The sequence below is a fragment of the Lissotriton helveticus genome, chromosome 2_1 (genome assembly GCF_964261635.1).
Source record: "Lissotriton helveticus chromosome 2_1, aLisHel1.1, whole genome shotgun sequence".
Classification (NCBI taxonomy): domain Eukaryota; kingdom Metazoa; phylum Chordata; class Amphibia; order Caudata; family Salamandridae; genus Lissotriton; species Lissotriton helveticus.
In genome coordinates, this window is record NC_136059.1 from 1,139,173,221 (window position 1) to 1,139,194,065 (window position 20,845).

The window sequence follows — 20,845 nt, forward strand, 5'->3', positions numbered from 1 at the left end:
TCCTCCTCCAGCATTGCTAAGCAATTAAGGGGACAATTACCAGTATTAAAGTCCCCCAGAATTATTATGTCATAGTAGGCTTCAGTTCCTTCCCCATAACTTCCCCAAAAAACATACAGTGCCGAAAGATGCTCAGTCTCGTGGGTTCTAGTGAAGGAATTATAACAATTTACCACTAGCAAAGTTGGTAAATTCTCCCCCAATAATTCCACAGCTAGCACATGGGGCAAACAGGAGTCAATCAGTTTGGCACTATAAGAACATTTAAGACTAAACATTTAAAAGACCCCCCCCCTCTGCCCATGTTTGACTGAGTAGCAAATTTACAAAATGATATAAAATCATCCAAATAGAAATGGTCAATTGACTCCCATGTTTCGTGTAGAGCAATGATGTGTTGTGTGGCAAGGAAATGTTCCCAAGAGATATAACCCTTTTTTGACCTTTGGCCAGCTATTTTCGAAGAAAGTACCTTTGTCATAGCATCGTCAGTAATAGTTGGAATGGAACAAAAATTTGCTGAGTTAACTCGCAGTAATTGAATTGGAAGACAAGATGCAATTGGATGGCAGGGACCGTCAGCAAAGACAGGCGTTACCACAAGAGTAGAATTTGGGGAAACTATCAGCAAGGACAGGTGCTGCCTAAATAGGAGGTAGTCAATCTGCGGTGTCCAATCCAGAAAGTACCTGAAACCTATTAAAAGTGAGAGTTGGATGGGTCACATTAGGACAGGACCCGTGGTTTGGTTTGTAAAAATAACAAAGGGGTAGTGAACATATACTGGTGCTCTTAGATGTTACAGACTCACAGCCCCTTAATAAGTATCTCACCAAGGCTGGCCTGCAAAAGTTAATTACAATGCAGTCCCCTTCGATGTTTTTTGTAGATGCACAAACCCACCCAACTCTACGTACCATAATAATGTCCTTCATATCAGATACATGGAACCTCCTATACCTCGACAACCAATCTACACATTTATTACGTAATTGAACCCATGACTTGTGCTAATCCCTTTTTAATGTTGGTACTCCTGCCAAAACCAGCACATAGGGGCACGCAGCAGGTGGCAGCCTCTAGACATCTTGGTTAGCTACTGGGGAATTACAGCTTAGGGTGGCTGAAGCGTTACTACTCGCGCTACCGATCAATGGGTTCTGATCTACTCCATTAGGTCTACTTGGACCATTTGCATTCTCCTGAATGAAATGAGTGCATGGGGTGGTGGGGTAATTACCAGTAGATGCAATGCCATGCCTGCCAGGGTTCGATTGGGGGTGGACGAAAGTTTGGTCTGGTAACATGCATGGATTACTTGCAGAAGTGATAGCTCTAACAGTAGGGGGTTGGGTTCCATGTATTACACGATTTGGTATGCTCGTTATTACACCCTTACTACCCCCACTAACTCCCTTTGCAGTGGTGGATATTTGTGCATTCCCTGCTGGGTGTCTGCCCCCCTATAAATAAAGCCAAGTTATTTATGCAAGCCTAAGTGGGACAAGTTTTTTCTCCAAGAGTTCATTCATTTGTTTATTCACTAGCGCGGCAAAAACGTTGGTGACAGTGTCCCCACAATTCTCAAGACAAGGTGTTGCCTCAGTCTGTGTACTGGTTAAGCAGATCAGCTTTGTGTTCTGTGTTGTCACAGGAGAGTCAGAAATTTTAGGATTATCATTAATTAGAGATGGCTGTATCCAGGCAGAAAGACAGGTTTGTGCGGGGTGGTGCAGGTGGGCTGCTTCCTTTTAGTGCATTATAAACAAAGGCTATCCCAACTGGTATAACTCATAGGCAAATACTAAGGATATGCATGCAACATTATCCAAAAGGAAAACAAGGAGACTCTTTTTAATAATAGTATGCGCGTACCGCATCATTTATATAAGTCATTAGAGTTAATTTGCTGAGAAAACAGGAGGCATGATACAGTTATAACAGCACTGTAATACATGAATGAAAAATAATTGGTTCAACCCAAGTGACACATGGTGCTCGTGGATGTATGACGTTACAACGCATGCTTTTACCACGCATGCTGTTACAACGCAGTTTTTACAACGCATGCCATTACAACGCATAGCGCTTTGGGATGCTGGATAGTGAATAGTTCAATTTACTATTCCAACTCCAGTCCCCGTGGACACTAGGGAAGGTGTTGGATAGTAAATTAAATCTATTCCCTATCCTAGAGCGCCCCCCCAGCAAAATGCGTTGTAATGGTTTTCGTTGTAAAACCTGCGTTGTAATAGCACTGCGTGGTAAAAGTTGCGTTGTAAAGGATGTTTCCCGGTGCTCATGGTTGTGAGTGAGAAACCGAGGTAGCAGCTCAAGTGACAGTATGAGCAGCGTGAACGGCGCAAGGTGACTGGTGTAGAAGTATATACAGTGAATGATTAATCCAGTAGGGTTCCGATATATTGAGCAAAGGCGTTTCAATTTTATTTCATTGTTCGTGAACCACTTCGTGAGGGAGCGCCTATGGTTGCGCTGTTTTGCCGACGGCGTTTCGATCCTTGGAAATCAGGATCATCTTCAGGACAGGGGTTGGTTGTAGACAGTGCTTTGTAGGGGGAGAGGAAAGGGGGGGTCAGGTACGGGCGTAAGGAACTGGGGACACATGAGTTCTACGCAGGCAGTGGAGGCGGGGGCCGCATAAAAGCCGGGCAGCTAGGGAGGCCTTAATCGTGAGGAATGTGGTGTGTGGTCAGTGGAAACCTATATGGGTGAGGTACTGGAGGGAGCAAAGAAGAGGGGGGGAGGAAGGGGGGGACGGGGGGGGTCATAAGGGGGTGTAGGGGTGGGAATAGGGTGCGGAAAGGGATAGGGATAAAGCATGCATGCTTGCTTCGAGGGTGGTGAATCTAGGATGCTAGAAGGGCGATGAGTCTAGGGCCGGGGTGCGGAGTGAGAGGTGGGCGTGTTGCAGGAATCCAGAGGGTGGGATGTCCAAGGGTGACGTATATGCGGGGGCTGCTGACAAGCGTGGTGATTGGAAAATGATCCATGGGGCCGGAGAGTAGCAGGAGCAGGATCCCTGAGTAAGGGGGCCATGATCGCGGGGAGGACAGCCCATGAGGGGAGCAGGAACAATGAGTGGCGGCCGTGATCGCGGGGAGCATGGGGACGGGATGAGTGTATGGTGCGGTATAGTCTTACAGAAAGGAATGAGATGTAGGTCCGCTGTGCGTATTCCGGACCCAAAGGGTCTGCTGTAGACACGCCGGGTAAATTCTGTTCCGGTCGGGCTGCGGGAAAGAGGGGGAGTCGATTAGGCTGAGGGCATTAGAAGGCTGGGTCCCGGGGTCGGTAAGGATGTATAGGCGTCAACTTACCCTGATCTAGTCGGAGGAACCGTGGTAGGTATCTGGTCCGTCGGGTTATGTGAAGAGCAGTGGGCCGATCCCGAAGGGGTCGGTCTCACTCCTTTTAGTGCAGGTAGGTTTCTCAGCCTTCCTCTTCAATTTGGCAGCAGGGATTCCTACAGATATGGCAGTATTAATGACTGGCTGTAACTCGGCTGATTCAATTATGTCCAGCCCGCTTGTGCTCCCAGTAGCAGTAGGAGATTTGTCCGTTTCAATTCCCCCGGGGCTGGGGCGAAGGTGGGTCTTGAATACAGTCTGCTAAAGTACCTCTAAATTTAAAATGTCCACCTGCTCCTCAGTATCAAGGGACATGCGCCGCTCCGTCAGTTCTATTTTTCCCGAGACAATACTGACCGCCCTCTCAAGCATTCTGTCGATACTAGCGGTTAATGGCCCTGCTGGCGGTAGCATGGTACATTTTCCCATAATGGCTGTTCGTGGTGAGGCTACGATGGTGTAAATGCAGGTTGATCCCAGTAAAATCTATTAATAGACGATGGGGCACTCACCCGTGTTTTCACTGATTCCAGATACTGCTTCAAAAAGGGGTGGCCAAGCCCAGCCTCGACTGGTGCAGACGGGTCCGCTCGTGGCCTAGGCTTCGCCCGGGCACAGCAGAGGATTTGCCTGGGCTTTGCCCTGGCACGCCAGCGCGCATCCCTCGCTGCAGGAGCTCCTGAGGGATTTTGTAGGTGCCTCCTGGCACTTGGAGGAGTGGCAGCATTGGTGGCAAGCTTGCGGTGCCACATGGGGCACTAGGAGGTGTAGTCATCCTCCCGGCTCCCGATCTCCAGCAGGCTTGTCCCAACCCCGGCAAGGCGCGAACAGCAAAAGTGGCCGGTTTGAGCTTGTGCATGCACAAAAACACACATATTTGTTAAACCTGTGTGGGGTGGGCACAGTTGCACCACTGGTGCTGGAAACTATGTGTCCCCCTGCCATCGCAGGCCGGTGTGGGCAATAGTGCAATAGGGAAGTGATTGACATCACTTCAGACTACAAAAGTGGATTGCACTGGAGCAGCCTTATAATGTTTCATATCAATGGATTCGCAGTGCCAAACTCTTTTCAATGGTAAACTGGGTTTTGGCATAACTTCCTTAGAAATGCCACTTATAGAATATGGACATTGTTATGCTCCAAGAGTCTTGGGGAACGTGGTGTCTGGCTCCAGTGGACGCCAGGGGCCTTCTACCACTGCTAGCTCTGGACATTTCAACTCTCCTCACGGGGTTCCACAGGGCTCCATTCTTAGCCCTCTCTTTTTCAATTTATATCTGAGACCCCTGGCAGATTTAGTGGAGAAAGCTGGACTCATTTTTATGACTTACGCAGACGACTCACAAATTGTCTTTTCACTATCTGAACCTCAAGCTTCATCATCGTCTTCTCTCAAAAATGGTCTCCTGAACATCTTCAACTGGATGTCAACTAAGCAGTTGAAATTAAACGGAGACAAGACGGAGATCCTTCTTCTGGGCAAACATCCAGAGCTCTGGAATAGATCACACTGGCCTACACAGATGGGTGATCTTCCAACACCAGTGCCCCAAGCAAGAAATTTGGGAGTAATTCTAGACAATACCTTGTCCATGAAGCATCAGGCAAGTAAAGTGGTGGGTCTCTGCTTCACCATTATCAAATGGCTCAGGAAGATCCTGTGGATGCTGCCGACCCCCATGCAAAAAACAGTAGTCAATGCCTTAATTACATCTCGGCTTGACTACAGGAACATCTTGTATCTGGGGGTTAATAAAGCAGTCCTAAAAAGATTACAGCTAGTACAAAATACGGCTGCCCGACTTCTCTGCCATATCCCTAAAACTACTAGCGTGTCCCCTTACCTACGCAAACTGCACTGGCTGAAGGTGGAAAATCGCATCAGATTTAAGGCCTTAAACTAAATGTTTAAAATTAAATCAGGCACTGCCCCGAAATATCTTCAGACATTAGCACAGCCCTATATCCCTACAAGAAACTTACGGTCCCAATCAGCAGAAAATTTCTGCGTACCGAGATTCAAGCTTTCCAGGATGGGAGGAAGATCTTTTTCCCACCTTGGTCCCACTATATGGAACTCACTTCCATTTCACATACGTAAAGAGGGTAGTCTCTCCAAGTTCCGTAAAGCGATAAAAACCTTTTTGTTCGATCAGTAACCTGAACGACCCAGCTATACTCTCCAATGTTGTGCTTTCTCTCCGCAGTGATGCGGTGTTTTCAGGCGCCGGGAAACCCTTCTTGGGTAGCTGTTGCGCCATACAAGTGCATAAAATAAATAAATAAAGAGCACATCTGTGCATTCCCCAAGTCACAGTCATAAACCATGGGCATCCCACAGAAACGGCAGACCTCTGCCATTTGAGGGCCAAATAGGATAGATTGAAGACAGAAGTTGTGACATGTAGCCTATAGGGGCCAGATCATGGCCTCACTAAAGATTAAGGAGCATATTAACAACGGCCAGCGATAATTATCGCTGGCCGTGCTTAGCGATTATTATATTATCGCAGGCTATCTTTGGTATTTATCGCCCTGGTAGCGCGTAATTAACAACGCGTTACTCCAGGGCGATAAAAATTCCAGAGATAGCGAGGTTATCACCCTTTTGCAAGGAACATCACTGGTTTTCCAGCGATGTTCCCTGCAAAGGGCGATAACCTTGCTGATACGACCCACAGGGTCGTATCAGCAAAATCCACCTATGTTAGGGATGGCTAAGTCAGGATTTTAGCAGATGTTAGATTTTGACGAAAACAGGAATTTTCGCCAAAATCTAATGTGTGCTAGAATCATGTTGGCTGCCTTGTAAATATCGCGTTGTGAACATCAGCGATATTTGCAAGGTAGTCCATCTTGGGTACGCCCAGTAACGCCCACTTTGCATCTCATTGGAGATGCAAAGTGAGGCGTTGAGAAAAAGGGTGCTAACATGCGATTATGCATGTTAGCAACCTCTTGTAAATAGGGGGCTGGTTTTATCTCCGCTTTTTTGGCCTTGTAAGCGAAAAAAGCGGATATAAAGCCCTTGTAAATATGCCCCTAAGATCTGTATTCCGAGGTCTAAAGAAGACAGGCCTACAATTTAGGGGAGACATCTGTGGTTCAAAGGGGAAGCCACTAAACCATCTGAATTTTAAACACACACAACAATATAACTATGGGGTGCATCCATCAGCAAAGGGTGAGATATGCTCGTGGGGACATGGGACTGGAGGTGCCTGGTGCACAATGCCAGAGGACTCTGTTGTGCACATGGAGAATAACTGCCTGAATAGTGGCTGGCCTAGGCCGAGGACCTGCTGAAGTGTGGTGCCCTGAAGTGTGCTCTCCAATGGTCTGAACGCGGGCCTCCTGTTCTCCCAGAGATCTCCGGGACATGAAGGATCTCCCACGAGGGACCTACACTATTTACCTGTGACATCTGGAGAGCAGTGGACTTTCAAGTGTCCCCCTCGGCTACTGAATCCCATGGGAAACATGGTGTGATCGTAGTACTAAGACTTCTGTCTGGAGACCGGATTGTCTAGTGCAGGGCCCAGATATCATGCCCGCATCTATGGCATATCGTTTCTGTACTGTGACACTCACAAGCGTCTAGTTGGTGGTAAGCTGATTCACCTATTGAGGGACCCCACGGGGCCCATTCTGTCGATCGTGCCGCATCTCTCTTGTGTGTCATGCCGACTGCATGCTTTTTGCGGTCAGTGTCTGATTCACTGGGTGTGACCCTTGAAGGTGGAAGAGTACCCATAGTAATGCCTCATTCTACCACATGTGGCTCTGCTGAACTTGTGCATGTGTGTGTGTCCAGACTCGTCTGGTGCAGCCTCTATCATTGTGCACCAGACGTGGTGCCTCCTTTTCAGGGAGGTATGGAATTGCATCTCTTCACTGAGTCTGACCAGAATTGCTTGGTGCAATCCATCTCAATGAGCACTGGTCATTGTGACTCCTTTCCCGGGAGGCGTGGAATTTGCAACTCATGGAATTTGAAAGCTGAAGTGCCTGGTGCAACTCATACCAATGTGCACCCGGTGCTGTGCCCAGATTGCCAGGGCACGGCCCGGATCATCGTGTAGCAATTGGGCGCCTCATCCCATTCGTCGGTTGTTCCCTTTTTGACCATCAACTGCCCTCTCCACACCTGGTCAGTCCTGAAGACATCTTGGCTCCAGGTAGTAGCGAGAGAGATTGACTGGATTGAAGGAATGCTTCCAAGAAAGTTCGCAAGCTGGTCAAGAGACTGCGTGATACCTTTGTGTTTTGAGACCTGTGGGTGAACTTTTAGAGTGCCCGCTAAACTCTCCCTTGTTTACGTCTACCTCCTAACTAAAACTGTGACATAATCCCACCTCCTTCCCGAGGACCCAGACAGTGTGACTTCGGCCCCAGTGTCCGGGGGTGGGGTGGGGTGGGGTTGGTAATCTTTCATCCGGGGGTATAGGGCAATCAGGATAAACAAGATGGTGGAGAAAGGCTTGGGCCACGGAGTCTGCAGAGGGTGAAACATTGTCCTGCTGGGTAGCAGTGGCACCGCATTAGGGTTCTTAGTGCATATGTGTATAGGAGTGTGCCGTAAGAACTAGCTGATACCTGTTGTCCCGTGAAGTGGTGCTGAATGTGTGTGTGTGAGTGGGAGTGATCATATGTGGCACACCTGTGATTCAGGACATTGGCCAGTGGTGACATTTTATACGTTGATTGTTTGTCAAAAGCACAATACATTTGACTGTCATGTATTCCTATAGGTTCTGAATCAATCCCCCTATTCCTGACCCTATTCTGGTTAATAGGTCATAACGCTTGAGATCTAATTAGACAAGCGACATTCCTCCAGCCCCTGATAAGGCATACGACGTTCTCATAACAAATCAAACCTATGACAACCTGGAAAATCCGTGCGGCCATTGTTTTGATTTCACAGAGAACTTCAGTAAAAGAATGTGCTAACGAGCAAGTCGTATGACATCTTTATTGACGTATCTATGTCCATCCTTACGTCAATCTCGGCACCTTTAAGGTATAAATATTGCCGATCTTGCCCTATGCAAACACACGCGTGGTGACAAGACGGAGCAGCCATACTTGCCGAAGCCCAGAAGCAGAGCAGACCCCGCTGGCAGCAGCCCCGCCTTCCTGACGCGCTGAGAGACGCGCTGCTATCTCCTGCCGAGAGACCCAGCACCGGCGCTTTCGGGCAGCCCTCGCAGGCAGCCTGGAATATCGAGAGCAGAGAAAGAGATACCATTCCTCATTCATCCTAACTTCCAGGTACAGAACTGAATAACCCCTCACAGAGAATTCTTTAGTTATTCACTTGGCAAAAACAAACTTAACTTAAACTGTAACTTTCTATTCCCGCCCACGCATTAGACTTAGGTCCGGTACACGGGGTAGGCGTATTTAGAAACACCAGTTGAGTACGTTTAGTCAAATGTATATGTGTATGTAAATATATTTTAATCATTTTAAACATCATATGGCTCAGAAACCATATCAATGTTTTTACAGTATTATTTTATACTATTGCTTTTAATGTATGCACTTTACTTAACTATAAGTATTGCAATAATATCGATCCATTTCTCTTGTACGAGAAAAGAGACTGATCAATAAATAACACCTTTTTATTGAACACGCCCGTCTCTTCCTTTTCTCTACAATCTGATGAGACTAAGAATGCACGTACTGACTGAGTAAAATAATTGCCTTGTGCTCACACGACTCTGGAGATACACTCTTGATTAGGGGAGAGCAAAGTTGTCATGTTCTATGGTTGTCAGAAACTAAATCCCTTCTTGTCTAATCAGGGGAGTTAATTCTTTCCTGAACATTCGAGAAAGTTTCTAGCGAACTCTGAGCTACACTGGCAAACCCAAAACTTAAGTCTAGTATCGACAGTAGTAGACCTAGTTAACGTCTGGCCTAGGCCTTTACTGCTGTAGGTATTATTCCAATGCGCAGAGCCTATTGGGAAGATAGGAACTACACTACATGGCGCCCAACGCGTTTGGAAAGGGCGATAAAACTAACGTAAGACATTTAGAGTAACTCAGTCGTGCTTTCTCACTCAGACCCCTTTTCCCAAATACTCCAAAGACGTCTGGAGTGGGTGAAAGGTAATATCCTCCAAAACCTCGCAGGGGGGAACTTCCTGTATGGTTCTTGGTTTAGTCAACGTTGAAGGATAAACAGTTCCAAAATATTGTGCATCTAATCTCTGTTTCCATAAGAAACCTGATCTGCAAACAAACATAATACCATCCTGTCGGTAAAATGGGAGACAGTGATGATGAAAGAGAGGCAGTTAGATTAGCAGCTGAAATAGCAGCAGCTGATACTGCAGCACTAGATGCGGACGGGGATATAATACTCATCCCGGTCGCCAAAAGGAAATCTAGAACCTTAAAACTTATAGAAAATGGACTGACACCTAGAGGTGGCACAGTCATATTCGTAATTGAGGCACACGAATATCGGCAGACAGAGGTATACTATACATGGATACATTTTCCAGCAGCAAATGCTGTAACAAAGTACCACTCAAATTCCAAGAGCATTTGCTCTTATTTGATGGCGCCCTAATACATAACAATCACATTACAAGGCTCGGTCCTTTAGGTAGACCAGGAGCAACGTGGCCGGTCTTAGCCGGATACACACCACACCCAGACATCGAAGGAATGTCTACAGGAGAGCTGTTAATACAGCTAAAACAATTACTAAAAATTCATAGACAATTAGTCCAGTATGTAATGCGGACTTCAACAATTCAGCCAGCGATTAAACTTCCACAGCTGACCCCTCACCAGGGCAACACAAATAAAATCACACCACAGAACATCCAATCCTGCCTAGGTAAAGTTCCGGCTAAACGGGAACAGATACCATTCTGGTTGGCACAGAAAATCACCCAAATAGAGGCGGTGTTTCCTGACACCACCCCGCTAGAAAAACACAGGATTCTGACTATATGTCTCCCAATGGGAATCGCACCACACATAGAGGACTGTGACACTTGGGGTACAGTCTTTGCTTCAATCTACACAAAAATGCACGGTGTTCCATCCATTTCGGTAATACCAGATGTGCTAAAACAAATTCAAGATGAATACGGTCCAGAATCAGCTTTAACTCTTGGTATGAAATTACTGAAAGACTTCAAGCAGGTCTCGGCTATATTATTAGCCAATATAAAAGGTGAAGCAGCAAACGTGGCGATCCGCCAGAGGTTAAAAGAGACAGATATAGCAGACCAACCAGCTGAAATTGCCAGAATCATAGAAAAATCCTATGAAGAACTAGGTAGAGATAGTTTAGGTGGAATACCAGTAAAACCGCAACTGACTGAAAGTCCAGAAAAAATATTTTTTAATAATAATTCACCAAAAAAGAACTGGGATGGAAACAAACAATCCAATCCTAAAGAAAAGAAATTCCAGTCCCGAGGAAGGTCTCCTAGGCGAAGGGAGAAATCTCCGAACCAGAGACACAGGTCACCACAGAGTGACCCCTCTGGGAAAAGATATAACCTTAGAAATAGGGATAATATTAAAAAACCTGATAGATATCAAGACATTGATACGCGTCCCTCTCAATCTTTTCAGAATTCCTCGCAGAAATCGGAAAGAAGAGGACGATCAGAACAAAGAGAAGAGCACACCAAGTCCAAAGACAAGGAACCTGCTCAACAAAAAAAGAAATTACAATTTCCAAAAAAGAAGGTAGCCAGTATCAAGGTAGTTAACAATGCCGAGAATACTGAGGACACAACTGAAAAACGGAGAGTGGGCTCAGACAATGCTAGACAGCGCAGCAGAAGTGAGCATAGCTCGCAAAGTCCTTATGAATCATCTGGAGACAGTGGACACGAATGAATATCTTCAAGTGGAAACTGCAGACACCAGAGTTAGCAAACCCCACAAGATATACGAGATAACATTACGTATAGAGGGAGATAAGACTAGGAAAATAAGGGGACTATTTTGGGATAATCTCTCCAAGGGCTATGATATCCTTCTAGCTGAAAAAGACTGGCCACCAGAGTTTGTCAGGGAGTGCCCTCATGGCGAAGAAGTAATTATGCCTGCCTTCTCGAATCAAATCCCGATTCATAAAAAATACACACTTGCTAGAAAGTGGGCAGTGGCCTTAGCACCTGCTTTATATAAAAATCATGTAGGATGGGATGAGGATTCTCCTCCTCACAAAATCCAGTTAAAATCACAACCTACTGCACAAAGGCAGTACCCAATTAAGCTAAAAAACAGGTAAATGAAATACTAGATCAGCTAGAATACCAGGGGGTGATTGAAACTTGCACCTCACAAATGAACAATCCTTTGTTTCCGGTCTCCAAACCAGACAATTCATATCGTCTAGTTTTGGATTACCGACACCTTAACACATGTTGCAAAACTTTTGCAGTGCAAAACTCACACAGTGCAGCACTAATGAATAACATAGTGCGCAAAAAATACAAAACAACCTTGGACATCTCCAATGGATTCTTTTGTCAAAACATAGCACCAGAGAGTAGATATTTAACTGCATTCTCAGTAAATGGCACTCAAAAGCAATTCTGTCGGTTAGCCCAGGGGTACAAGAACAGCCCGGGAGTATTCTCAGCGAGAGTAACAGAATTACTACAACTATATGATGATGAAGCATTATCTTATGTCGATGACATTTACTTAACAGATGATGACTTGGATACTCACTTGAAAAGAGTGAACACCATAATACTTGGGTTCGCTGCAGAGGGTTACAAATTCAACTTTAAAAAATCCAGAATTGCCCATCTAACGGTCCTATTCTTAGGATATGAATTATCGAGTGAAGGCAAAAGCCTGGCTGACAATTTCCTAGAGAAATGTGCCGTACTCCAAGCACCTAGAACACTAAAAAACCTACAGTCAATTCTAGGCTTCCTAAATTTCGGAAGAACATACATTGCAAATTACGCAGAAAGGGTCAAACCCCTTTATGATCTAATTAAACCAGACTTTAAAAGATCCAATTGGACTCAAACACACACAGAAATTTTGAGATCCTTACAAACAGACATGCTAATTAAAACAAAATTAGAAACACGTGATAACACACGCAATCTTGTGATTCGAGTCATCCCAGGGAGATGCGGATTCACATACCTGACCTCTAATGAGGGAGAAAAGGTACCAATTGCATTCAAATCACACTTGTACACAGAAGCTGAACAGCAATTCAGTAATACAGGAAAAATCATTCGTGCAGTTCAAACCGCAATAGCTAGAGAAAAAGATCAAGCTGACGGTAGACATATCACAGTCAGAACAGCAGAATCAGCCTTTGAGGCACTAACAACACCGTGTAATTTACCAACAACAACATTGAATCCGGAATGGATACAATGGGTGAATTCAATCACAACGGACAAAGTATACTACTACTTTGATCCAGAACTAGAAGAATTAAAAAATCTAAAATATGAAAAGACGTATCCTCTGCCAATCAACATTCTGCCTCTACGACATTACGCCTGTGTAATCTATACAGACGGACATGCTCAACCCTCCGTTTGGGGAGAACAAGCATACAACCCCACATGTGAGATTACAAAAGAAGTGTGGCGCGGGGGTAAACTAAGACCTCTATTAACAAAAACACACTCAGTTGAAACTAATTCAGAACTACAAACTGAAATAATAGCATTGAAAATGGCGCTAGATAATGCGGATCGCGAATTCCCGACACTTATAGTGTCAGATTCATATTACTGCGTCAAATCATATAACAGCGATTTGCAGACATGGATTCAAAACGGTTACAAAGATGACACAGATGCACCAATAAAGCAGAAAATGCTCTGGGAACAAGTAGCTCTTTTACAAAAAGAACTACCAAAGACTCACTCACTGAGTCATCAGCGTGATGGCGTTCACGTTGTAGGGAATTCATTGGCTGAAACAGCCGCAGCGGCAGCCACTAAATCGGCTCCCGTAGTTCGAAAAAAGCGTACATTAAAATACATTGACGGTGAAACAGTGCTGGCGGTGAAAACGTCATCAAAAGGCGACTGCTCAGCGTTACCGATCAACTATCCACTCAATTATACATACATAATCGATGCAAACTCCGTCCCTTTTGCTCGAATCCCTGGAGTGGGGGATAGAGTGATTCCAAACATGGACAGGAGAAACTTGTTAATCGCAGACGCACACATGGGCGAGGGTCTCAGATACCTTAAATTAAAAGATTCTCTGGAAGAATTACAATCACGGTACTGGTGGCCAGGCATGAGCCTGCATCACACAATGTTTGTAAAAAACTGCCCAAACTGCAACAGAGATCGCAGTGGGGAGAGAAACAGTTTAATACCTCGTCGTATCAAGGCAGATAATATCACCAGTAAAAAGCAGGGCTTGCGATTAACATATACAGGCTAGTTTCCACTTATAATGTAGATCCTCAGCACTCGGCTGACGTCCGGACTGTTATACAAAGATTTGCGAGTCTAAATGGCATATACGCTAAGAGCATGCTACGTTCGACCATTGTTTTCACTCAAGCCCACCAGCCTGGGGGGAAACATGGCCGAATGAGCACAGTCCAGCGGGAATCTTCTCACTTCCTTCCTGAGGGTACGGGACGGTGTAAAGAAAAAACCAAGGCATAAAGCAATCTATAGCGGAAAGGAAATTAGGTTCGGGAGCTGGGTGGGTCAAACATCTAATAAGTGTCCAACGTAGTCTAAATAACTTGCCAAGAAATTCTCTGAAGGGATTCAGTCCGTACGAATTATTATTTGGAACTAGAATGATTATCTCTGACCTCGACAGTCAGACTTCAGTGGTTAAAGAAAAAAGCTTTGATGTCAAAGACCGTTTGGCTATTTTGCAGGACTTAAACAAAACAAGAAAAGACCTGAGCAACATACAGTTGAAACAACAGCCAACAACCACTGAAGAATCACCACCTGTCCCAGCAAGACCTGTCTGGATTCCAAAAGTCGGGGATCTAGTCAGGGAGAAGATCGCGGTAAAGAAGGAATTTGGGCCTTCTTACAGAAAAGCAGTTCCTGTCTTGTCTGTCAACGGGACAAGATCAGTTGTACTACCGCCACTTGCTGGTAAAAAGGAGAACCGAGTTGTATCCATCGACCTGGTAAAACCACAACATGTGGCCGATAACAAACAGTAGGCCAAGTGGACTCCCAATAAGTAGCAGAACACCAAGGTTTGCTACCAGTACAGAGGTCCTAACAAAGAGGCTCATCACATTCGAAACGCCTACAGAAGAACAACAAGGACTATGCAACAATGCAATAGAACTCAGACCTCTGAAAACCCAAATAAAAACATTTAGCAGAGACACACCAATCTATAATGAAGTACCAAGTGAAAATGCAAGAAACAAAAATCCTGAAGCAATTGGAACAATTGACAGAACTGCATCCGGCTACTTCATCAACTTCGATGATTCCTCTGAAAGCCTCAGTGAATCAAAGACACAGCCATCATCAAAATCCTTTAAAGACAAAGCTAAGGAACTTTTGAACCAACTGAAAGAAACATATCTGATTTCTCCATGGATTGAATTTTGGGTGGGTTTTGGTGCATTTATCCTCATACTTTGGCTCATCATGGTATTAACTTTGGGACGCTTCATTGAGGGAAAATATGCTAAAATGGACACAGCAAGTCAGAACATCAACTTGGTCCTCAAACCACACACATCTTCACACGTCGAGAAAAGAGAACTTTCTTCAGCCAACTTCACAGCCAATCCTATACCTGGTGGGGTAGCCTGGGACAACACTGACTATGAAATATATGGTCCGGTCGAGATCCTGAAATATCCACACCAAATCAAGATCTCCTTGAGTGACTTTGCAAAACCAAACTCATTTGCTGATGATTGGGACTTCGAAAGCATTAATAACATGATGTCTGACTTAGTAACGTCTGCTAAATTTACAAAACATGATTATTTGCAAGGTTCTACAAATTATGATAGTATGTATTGCTATAACCACTATGGTAACCATTTTTTACATAAATCTGCACAACCTAGAAATGTTTGAAATTATAATCAATGGGAACATTGTGCAACACCTCCAAAAGGGAGCTCAAGAACCGTTTACGACAAATATTCATATTTTTCAGGTTTTAACACAAGTAATGCTGAAACATTTTATTTTAAATTGTCAAACAAGACAGGGATGAAAACCATGATAACCAACACAAAATTGATATATTCAGATTCATTCTTTGAAAAAATGAATACTTTTGGATTTGATTATTGGGACAAAAATGTTGATTTGAAAAGTGTTTGGGGTACAAAAGAATGGCAAGTACAGGGTATAGAAGCTTTGTTTAGAGCCTGCATGATCCCAGAACAAATGATATTTTTAAATGACACTGTTCAACAAACCACCTGTCTTGGCTTAGCCAAAATCAAAGATTTAAATAAACCGTCTATTCCAAAGCCAACAATGTTTAGCAATAGCTCTGATACAGATGAAGAGATAGACGTAAACCATATATTAAACCAAAACAGAACACATCCTGATTGGAAACAATGGTTGATCTGGCCCACAGATACAAATAACTGTCAAGACAGATTCCTGAACAAAACACAAGGTTTCAAAATGAACAGGCCAGACCCTAGATATCCTCAAAGACATCACCCAGGGATAATAACCACCTACAGTGTGGGCAAATTATGCCTTCAATGGCTACAAACTTCCACACTGGCAGAAATTAAGCAACACCTAACTTTACTTACTGATGGTGCTGACTTGCGTGATTTCATAATGGGACCACGCAAACAGCGTCAAAAGCGTTTCATAGCAGCCTCTGTATATGCAGCATACAATGAGGCCTGGAAGGTTACTCAAATTGAAACAGCAGAAAGAATACGGGAAATTGACCGTATTAATTTGGAAAAATCACTTTCTGTAGTGGACAATGGGTTAATGACTCTGTCCTCCAGAATTTTTTCATTGGACAGCATTGTGTCTTCAGCAATCGATATATTATCGCAAGACTTACTGTTATTACAACATGGTCAGTCACAATTGCGTTCTATTGTACAGCTTGGCTGGACGTTACAAAATCTTCGTTCAGGCTATGTGCCTTGGCGTTTAATCAACACAACGTCACTATTCCAAATCTTTAACCTTACTGATAGACAAATCGGTATGGCGCAAAAGGGTGCTGATTATACAATCTTGAGCATTGAAAAACTAGAAAGATTACCAATGACAATGTCAGAACGACCTGTCAGTGAATGGATAATCCACGGAATCATAAATATTCCAATCTCAACCTTCAGGTTTCAATACTGCCAAAAATGTATACAGGCTGGCATGTACGAGAAATTGGGGAAGGGGTACCTTAAAACAACTTGGAACCTGCCCTATTCACATGCATGTGTCAGTAATAAAGGCCAGAAAGTGTTTCTTAGTGGCAACAATTGTGCTATGTCACTAAGCGGCACGCTTCTGTGTAACGGAATTAGTTTGCATGGAGCCTGTGAAGGGAATTCATACAACCTTTCATGTCACCAGCAAGGCGCACCTGCAACTGAAATAGAACCATTCTTTCAAAGACTCTATAATGGGAGTTACATTCTTATTGTAGACCGCAGATGTTGTAGTCTTATGCCCGGGACTCCTTATCTAGTCACTACGACTGCGAAGGTCAAGTGCTGTGGACGTTCTTTGTTCCCCAGCTCCTTTCCAGACAGGGAGGCAAGGGCATGGCCCAATTTGAAAATTACTTCTATTCGAATAGATACTTTAAGCAGAATGAAAACAGTGCTTCTTCAGACGCCTACAAGGCTCACGTCATCAAAAGAAACGTAGGATCTACAAGTCGCAAGGACGACTGCAGAGATACATACATTATTATCAACTAATTCCCCCGTACACTTCGCGGAAATCCTGAGCGAAATCTTAAATATTTCTGATACCACTGGGGTCTCAAAGGTATTTAAGACAGTATTTTCGATGGCATTAACACCATTCAAAGCCATACTGGGTATTTTTCCAGATTTCGTCCATTCGATTTTTGGCAGACTTCCCCTGATCCTGGGACTAATTGCAGGAATCCTATTCTTAGTCCTTATTTTTCGTTATGGCAACCCATGTCACAGATCAAACTCTCGCGACAATGGAAGATACAATCCTAGCCATTGGATACCGGGACCGGATATCAAAAATCCTGGGACTCTCCCGGCTTAGAGACCTGAACATGACTTGGTTTCTATCATTTCGACCAATGTGGCAAAGGTGTGTTTTACCTGTATTGAGGTGTCTGCTATGCGGAGAAGAATGCGTGTTAGACACCTGTCTGACGCTACAATCGGATGCGCCAGTGGATGCAGATACATTGTTGGTTCCTACCAAGGTTCACGCTTTATGCTGCCCTCAAAGGCTGCCAATCCTGATGACAGCATTCGTGGAATCTTCACCACTACGATTGAAGAGTAGTGAAGTTCAAGATGAAAGCAGCATCGATCAGGTACGACCTTCTGTCAGCAATGCAAATCAGAATGTCAATGGAGACAATCATGCGCACGAATGCATGGTTACACCTATTTCTGACTTAGTGGAACTTTCCCATGAAGCTGTTGACAGTTTTTTCGAAAGCCTAAATGATATGATGTTCTCTCCAGAACAGAAATAGAGACTTTTGAGCAAGCTCGCACACGGCGTTCCCTGAATTCGGCCTTCAACTTTTAAAATAAAGTCACATGAACAATTTTTCCCACCAGTTCACGGACAGCAATTTTTTAGCAGCCCCAAATTATTTTTTTACAAAATTTTCGGGACACTTATCTTCTGCTTAAAGTAAGAAACTATTCCTAGAGAACTAAGATTTCTATTTTTAGATACTTTATAAACTTTAGTTGCCCGCTGGTATGTTCACAAATATTTTATTATGTGATGAAATGGTCTCGAACTTTCTTTCTGTATAGCCATATTAAGAGCCATTTCATGTGTACTTCTCATATACCAAATGAGCAATAATGTCTACAAATGCGTGTTTACTTTAGCGTTTAATTCATAGCTTAAGTGCATACAATATATATGACTGCAATTTTTCAGTATATTTGAAAATTTCAAAATGCATTTATGTATTTTGGGGTGGTAAGGTATACACTATACTCTATAGTATGTTGTACTATGTTATACTATGCATAGATTAGTAAATATGACCATAGTTAGCGTGGAGTGGGTGTCATGTATTCCTATAGGTTCTGAATCAATCCCCCTATTCCTGACCCTATTCTGGTTAAACTAACTATCAAGTTAACTAACAGTCAGCCCATGAGGCAAGAAAAGCCCCCATGATGCAGATACCGTTATCTGACGCAGTCACACTACGGCACAGGATCGTGTTATCTGATTAGGTCATAACGCTTGAGATCTAATTAGACAAGCGACATTCCTCCAGCCCCTGATAAGGCATACGACGTTCTCATAACAAATCAAACCTATGACAACCTGGAAAATCCGTGCGGCCATTGTTTTGATTTCACAGAGAACTTCAGTAAAAGAATGTGCTAACGAGCAAGTCGTATGACATCTTTATTGACGTATCTATGTCCATCCTTACGTCAATCTCGGCACCTTTAAGGTATAAATATTGCCGATCTTGCCCTATGCAAACACACGCGTGGTGACAAGACGGAGCAGCCATACTTGCCGAAGCCCAGAAGCAGAGCAGACCCCGCTGGCAGCAGCCCCGCCTTCCTGACGCGCTGAGAGACGCGCTGCTATCTCCTGCCGAGAGACCCAGCACCGGCGCTTTCGGGCAGCCCTCGCAGGCAGCCTGGAATATCGAGAGCAGAGAAAGAGATACCATTCCTCATTCATCCTAACTTCCAGGTACAGAACTGAATAACCCCTCACAGAGAATTCTTTAGTTATTCACTTGGCAAAAACAAACTTAACTTAAACTGTAACTTTCTATTCCCGCCCACGCATTAGACTTAGGTCCGGTACACGGGGTAGGCGTATTTAGAAACACCAGTTGAGTACGTTTAGTCAAATGTATATGTGTATGTAAATATATTTTAATCATTTTAAACATCATATGGCTCAGAAACCATATCAATGTTTTTACAGTATTATTTTATACTATTGCTTTTAATGTATGCACTTTACTTAACTATAAGTATTGCAATAATATCGATCCATTTCTCTTGTACGAGAAAAGAGACTGATCAATAAATAACACCTTTTTATTGAACACGCCCGTCTCTTCCTTTTCTCTACAATCTGATGAGACTAAGAATGCACGTACTGACTGAGTAAAATAATTGCCTTGTGCTCACACGACTCTGGAGATACACTCTTGATTAGGGGAGAGCAAAGTTGTCATGTTCTATGGTTGTCAGAAACTAAATCCCTTCTTGTCTAATCAGGGGAGTTAATTCTTTCCTGAACATTCGAGAAAGTTTCTAGCGAACTCTGAGCTACGCTGGCAAACCCAAAACTTAAGTCTAGTATCGACAGTAGTAGACCTAGTTAACGTCTGGCCTAGGCCTTTACTGCTGTAGGTATTATTCCAATGCGCAGAGCCTATTGGGAAGATAGGAACTACACTACATGACATTGGGTTTTCCTGCATGGCCCAGGCCCGCAGTGCTACCAAAAGAGTTCTGTTTTTGTGAATGTATATAATTTATATATTCCAACGGACCGCCTGCTCTCATTGCAAAGAGCAGAGGTGCAGTTCATCCCTGCACCCTGTGGCAGGCAGCTAAAGGTGCCTGCCATAGGGTGCAGGATCAAGGTGCCCACATAGGCCGCCATTCAGTGGCCTTGCAGCCATGGGGGCCCCCAAAGACAGTTTCTCAATGCCTTTCTGTGTCAGAAAAGCCGGCACAGAAAGGCAGAAGGAAGCTGCCATTGTAATCCCTTGACCAGAAAGAGCCCACTGAGGGATTACTTAAGGCCTTCCAAATGGCAGACGGGCTCTCCGAGCCCATTGTAAGCCATTCAGAAACTCTGTTTTGAATAATTTCCAACCGATTCCATCGAAATGGGTCGGTTGGAAATTATTCCAAACAGGAGATTACAATGGAGTAAGAATGGATCCGACCGATGTACAGAGCCATTTTTTACTGCATTATAACTGGGCCGTTAGAGGGAGTATTTGAGGGATAATAGTGTTCCCTTTCATACCAAGTCATTACAACATCCTCCATTGATTGAAGTTGAATGCCAGGATGTCAGAAATTTTTAAACCATATCCTTACAAGCTACAGATTTAGAGATGGTGTGATCTAACGATGCAGGAGAACTCCAACCCAAAATTCAAACTTCCACAGCTTCCAGAGTCACATGTGCGGATCTGCCACTAACAAATTGCAGCAGTGACCAGGCGTTATTGGAAGACAGCTTCCTGAATTTCATTACCCTTGGATGACTACATTAAGGTGCTCAGGACCTCACTCAGAGTTTTAATTCAACATTT